At 45.6% G+C, this 6,523-nt stretch overlaps 1 non-coding gene across 1 annotated transcript; it reads right to left on the bottom strand.

Annotated features, from left to right (window-relative positions):
• On the bottom strand, positions 1-73 carry TRNAD-GUC (transfer RNA aspartic acid (anticodon GUC)). Its single transcript has one exon. It is a non-coding gene; the product is annotated as a tRNA-Asp (tRNA).
• Positions 74-6,523: the final 6,450 nt, after the last annotated feature.

The raw sequence follows: 6,523 nt of genomic DNA, 5'->3' as shown, positions 1-6,523 counted from the left end.
CGCTCCCGGATGGGCTCGAACCACCAACCTTTCGATTGACAGCCGAACGCGCTAACCATTGAGCCACGGAAGATCAGAAATTAAATGGTTGTCACGTATTGTGGAAAAGTTTTGACTTTTAACGCTACATCTGAGACCCCACAACACCTCTTCCGGGTGGGCTCGAACCACCAACCTTTCGATTAAGTGCTCGACGCGCTAATTATTGCGCCACGGAAGGCCAAAAATTAAATGTTCGTCAGGTATTGTGGAAAAACTCTGACATTTTACGTAACATCTGAGACGTCACAACACCGCTCCCGGATGGGCTCGAACCACCAACCTTTCGGTTAACAGCCGAACGCGCTAGCCATTGCGCCACGGACGCCCAAAAATTAAATGGTTGTCAGGTTTTGTTGAAAAGTTACGACTTTTCACGCTACATCTGAGACCCCACAAAACCTCTCTTTTGGGCTCGAACCACCAACCTTTCGGTTAACAGCTGAACGCGCTAACCATTGCGCCACGGAAGCCCAAAAATTAAATGGTCGTCAGGTATTGTGGAAAAACTTTGGCCATTTACGTTACATTTGAGATCCAAAAACACCGCTCCCGGGTGGGCTCGAACCACCAAGCTATTGGTTAACAGCCGAACGCGCTAACCATTGAGCCACGAAAGATCAGAAAATAAATGGTTATCACGTATTATGGAAAAAGTTTGACTTTTCACGCTACATCTGAGACCTCACAACACCTCTCCCGGGTGGGCTCGAACCACCAACCTTTCGATAAACAGCTGAACGCGCTAACCATTGCGCCACGGAAGCCCAAAAAATAAATGCTCGTCAGGTATTGAGGTAAAACTTTGACTTTTTACTTCACATCCGAGACCTCACAACACCGCTCCCGGATGGGCTCGAACCACCAACCTTTCGATTAAAAGCCGAACGCGCTAACCATTGAGCCACGGAAGCTCAGAAATTAAATGGTTGTCACGTATTGTGGAAAAGTTTTGGCTTTTTACGCTACATCTGAGACCCCACATCACCTCTTCCGGGTGGGCTCGAACCACCAACCTTTCGATTAACAGCTGAACGCGCTAACCATTGCGCCACGGAAGCCCAAAAAATAAATGTTCGTCAGGTATTGTGGAAAAACTGTGACATTTTACGTTACATCTGAGACATCACAACACCGCTCCCGGATGGGCTAGAACCACCAACCTATTGGTTAACAGCCGAACGCGCTAACCATTGAGCCACGGAAGCTCAGAAATTAAATGGTTGTCAGGTATTGTTGAAAAGTTACGACTTTTCACGCTACATCTGAGACCCCACAAAACCTCTCTCGTTTGGGCTCGAACCACCAACCTTTCGGTTAACAGCTGAACGCGCTGACCATTGCGCCACTGAAGCCCAAAAAAAATGGTCGTCAGGTATTGCGGAAAAACTTTGGCTATTAACGTTACATTTGAGATCCAAAAACACCGCTCCCGGGTGGGCTCGAACCACCAACCTTTCGGTTAACAGCCGAACGCGATAACCATTGCGCCACGGACGCCCAAAAAAAATGGTCGTCAGGTATTGCGGAAAAACTTTGGCTATTTACGTTACATTTGAGATCCAAAAACACCGCTCCCGGGTGGGCTCGAACCACCAAGCTATTGGTTAACAGCCGAACGCGCTAACCATTGAGCCACGAAAGATCAGAAAATAAATGGTTATCACGTATTATGGAAAAAGTTTGACTTTTCACGCTTCATCTGAGACCTCACAACACCTCTCCCGGGTGGGCTCGAACCACCAACCTTTCGATTAACAGCTGAACGCGCTAACCATTGCGCCACGCAAGCCCAAAAATTAAATGTTCGTCAGGTATTGTGGAAAAACTCTGACATTTTACGTTACATCTGAGACGTCACAACACTTCTCCCGGATAGGCTCGTACCACCAACCAATTGGTTAACAGCCGAACGCGCTAACCATTGAGCCACAGAAGCTCAGAAATTAAATGGTTGTTAGGTTTTGTGGATAAGTGTGACATTATGCTTTGTATTATTAGTAGGCCAGTTTATGAACAGCCCCATATTAGCTTAATGTCTATTATTTATCTAATCTCTCTTGTATAAAAAGGCCCCCTCTCTGTGTTAAAAATTCAGTCTATCTCGGACCTCGATCATGTATAAATCATTGTAAATAAAACCATAGTTTTAAAGTATCAACTCCTGTGTAGTCGTACAAACACACAACATGGTGTCAGAAGTTCGTTAATGTGGTATTTAGTCGCGCGATATCACGGTTAGCTTTAATTCGTTAATCAGTAATCGACTAGATTTGCGGTCTACCTCGACACGGAAAATGCAGAACGCCGCAGCCTTTCAAGTGCAACCGCCTTGCCAATTCAACTTTTCGAATTCCAATGAGTGTCCCTGATGGAGGAGGAGGTTCGAGAGATTCAGATCCGCGTCCGGTCTTAGTTCCAAGACAGGAGAGGAACAAGTCAACGCGTTAATATACATGATGGGCGACAAAGCTGATGACGTATTCTTGTCATTTACGTTTCCCACCGATGCAGAGAAGTCTGACTTCAATGTCGTTATGAATAAATTCGAAGGACATTTCATTCTCCGGAGGAACGTTATCTACGAGCGAGCAACCTTCAACTCACGAGTTCAGCAAGATGGCGAACCGGTAGAAGAGTTTATCACCGCGTGTCGAGCCCAGATTGAGAAATGTGCCTACGGAACTCTCCAAGACGAATTGCTGAGAGACCGAATAGTAGTCTGGGTGCGAGACAAAGCCCTGTCGGAAAAAATGCAATTAGACGGAAACCTTACACTGGAGAAAGCGATCTCAACCGCCCGCCATGCCGAAGAAGTTCGCCGACAACAACAAGAATTAAACGCAGGAAGTTATAAAAACGGAACTCCGGCTGTTGTCGAAAAGCTTGGCTCTCGAAACACCTCTCAGACGAAGGAGAACAGGCGACCAAGAGCAACTCATCCTTCAAGACCAATTCAACGCGATCAAAAGGTTACTTCAGATACCTGCAAGAAATGCGGAATATTCGAGAAACACAATCGAGAGCGATGCCCAGCATATAGAGCAGTTTGCAGGAAGTGTAAGAAGATTGGCCGCTACGAGCGTGTGTGTCAAAGGTCAACCACCAACTACAATCGTGAGGTCACATCGCAAATGATCTCTGTGGATGAAGATGACTCAACGCCAATGGATACGTTCTTGGGAAAAGTCAGCAGCGACGAGATACAAGATCGTTGGATGGTAAACATTAGGATTAATGCAAAACAAGTTCAATTCAAGATAGATACCGGCGCGGACGTTTGCGTATTACCAGACTAGCTATACAAGGTGAAATTTCAAGACTTAGCACTGAATAAATCTGACCGACGTCTGTTTGGACCAGGGAAGACCTTGATTAACTGCAAAGGTTTCATTGAAGCCTACCTGTCAAGTAGAGATACCACCATCCATGACAAGGTCTATGTCATCGACCAATTGCAAGTTCCACTTCTAAGCCTCAGAGCAAGTGAAGACCTGAAAATAGTTCAAAGAATCGATGAGCTGCAACTCACGGAGACGAGTATAAGACCAAAGGACCATTATCCTCAACTATTTACCGGCTTAGGACGAGTCAAGCGAAGCTACAAACTGAAGCTGAAACCGAACGCAGTACCGTATGCAGTGACGACTCCACGTCGAGTTGCGATTCCTTTGATGTCACAAGTCGAAGCTGAATTGAAACGAATGGTGGACTTGGGAGTAATCCGGAGAGTCGAGGACCCCACAGACTGGTGCGCTCCCATGGTGGTCGTGAGAAAGGATTCTGGCGAATTAAGGATATGCGTGGATTATACGCAACTGAATAACTACGTACAGCGTGAACGGTACCAGATACCGGCTGTAGACCATACGCTTGGACGACTGGCTGGAGCCGAGATCTTCTCAAAACTTGATTGTAATTCCGGTTATTGGCAGATACCGCTACATCCGGACTCCATATTACTAACGACTTTCATGACGCCATTTGGAAGATATTGCTGCAATTGCCTGCCCTTTGGTTTAACATCTGCATCCGAGCACTACCAAAGCCAAATGTCTTCGTATATTGAAGGCGTCAAGAACACAGTTTGTCATCAGGACGACATTCTAGTATGGGGCAAGGACATGGCCGAACATGATGAAAACCTAAAGGAAGTTCTCGAAAGATTGAAAGACCAAGGAGTCACGCTCAATGAAAGGAAATGCCTCTTTGGAGTCAAAAGGATCAAGTTTTTGGGGCACGTAATAGACAGTGCCGGGATCAGTCCAGACGAGGAGAAGGTTCGAGCCATAGTCGAGATGAAATCACCATCTGATGTCGCAGAGCTACGTCGTCTATTAGGAATGGTAAATTATCTTGGAAAGTTCATTCCCCGAATGGCCGAGCAGCTTAAACCACTAAGTAGTCTATTGAGCACCAAGAACAGCTGGATTTGGGGCCCAAGTCAAGAAATGGCCTTCAAATACCTCAAGACGACGCTCACAAGCAAGCCTGTTTTGGGTATCTTCGATCTGAGGAAGCCAACAGTAGTATCCGCCGATGCGTCAAGCTATGGGATTGGAGCAATACTTCGACAAGAACAAGCCAATGGAACTTACAAAGTCATTGCCTATGCCTCGAAGACGTTATCCTCGACAGAACAACGCTATGCGCAGATCGAGAAGGAGGCGTATGCATTAACGTGGGCATGCCAGCGATTTGAGGATTTCATAACGGGTATAACAATAAAGCTAGAAACTGATCATCAGCCCCTTGTTTCCATATTGCATTCGAAACAACTGGACGATTTATCTCCGAGACTGCAAAGGCTACGTCTACGCATGATGCGATACTCGTACAAGGTCTCCTACGTGCCTGGAAAATCCTTAGTTGCCGCTGATACATTGTCTAGAGCTCCGTTGATAGACGTTGACGACAACGAGCTACAACAAGAAATTTCTGCTCACGTACAGTTAGTAATGATGAACCTACCCACTACAGATCCAAAGCTTGCGGAAATTCTTCATAAACAACAGGAAGATGCTACATGCAGAACATTACAACGTTACCTCGAACATGGATGGCCGGAGAAAAAACGCGTACACAGTAGTTGTAATGACTACTTCAGCTACAGGCATGAAATCACCATCCAAGACGGAATCATCATGAAAGGCAGCAGACTGCTCATTCCAAGTTCCATGCGTCCAGAAATAATGGATCGAATTCATCAAGGTCACATGGGAATCGTCAAATGTCGAGAAAGAGCCAAACAATCCGTCTGGTGGCCTGGAATTTCACGGGAAATCGAAGATAAGGTGAAAAGATGCGAACGATGACTCAAAGAATCAGTCAACTTTCATGAGCCCTTAAAGCCAACAAGCTTACCCGAACGACCATGGCAAGCAGTTGCCATAGATATGCTACATCATGGGGGAAAATGGTACCTGGTCATGATGGACTACTACTCAAAATATCTGGAATTGGCTCGAATGAAAGATCAAACTACAAAAACTGTCATCGAGCTCATCGAAGATATATTTGCACGACACGGAATTCCAGAGGTGGTTCGCAGCGATAATGGCACTAATTTATCAGCGACAAGAACCTTGGAATTCATCGCATTCTCCAAGAAATATGGATTTCGATCTATCACGAGCAGCCCAAGATATCCTCAAAGTAATGGGTTCGCAGAAGCAGCAGTAAAGACAGCGAAATCCATTTTAAAGAAATCTGACAACATCCCTTTGGCACTCTTGGCGTACCGATCTACACCGACGTCCAATGGTTTCAGTCCAGCACAAATGCTTATGAGTCGCCATCTCCGAACAACGCTCCCATTACCGTCAAACATGCTTGTCCCGACGATCTTATCAGCAGAACGTATCAAAGAAACATCACTAACGCAGAAAAAAACTCAAACGAAATTACGACCAACGCCATAGAGTCAGAGAGCTACACAAATTAGATCTTGGGAAAAGGGTATGGATAACCGATTTACGCAAAGAAGGAACCGTTGTCGAGAAAGCAGAGGAGCCCCGATCATATATAATCGAGACGTCTAAAGGAAGGATTCGAAGAAACCGGTTCCATCTAGTTCCCCTACCGGACAGTCATCAAAATCACGGAATCAAGTCTTTCACTCCGGAATCAAGTATTGGCCCAGAGGACGTCATAGATCCACCAAACATCATTGATCGAGAGGAACCTGTCTCTGAGCCAGCCCACGACAATCATCCATGCAATGCTGAAAACATTCAAGATACCGACAGAGAGAACTTGCGAGCTGATCCATCTGAGTCCAATACCACGAGGTCACCGGAAAGTACGAATAAGAGAAAGACAAGAAGCAAATTGCCAAAAGACGACAAAGGGACAGTAACACGATCCGGAAGAATCTCAAAGCCATCGACTAAGTTAAATTTATAAAACGCATTCTTATTTGTATAAAAAAAGGGGATGTGACATTATGCTTTGTATTATTAGTAGGCCAGTTTATGAACAGCCC

The sequence above is a fragment of the Phalangium opilio genome, unplaced genomic scaffold, assembly GCF_054372755.1.
Source record: "Phalangium opilio isolate 3A_F unplaced genomic scaffold, DU_Popi_V2 ptg000056l_1, whole genome shotgun sequence".
NCBI lineage: Eukaryota > Metazoa > Arthropoda > Arachnida > Opiliones > Phalangiidae > Phalangium > Phalangium opilio.
The sequence above is the reverse complement of the archived record's forward strand: the minus strand, read 5'-3'. Positions and strand labels throughout refer to the sequence as shown.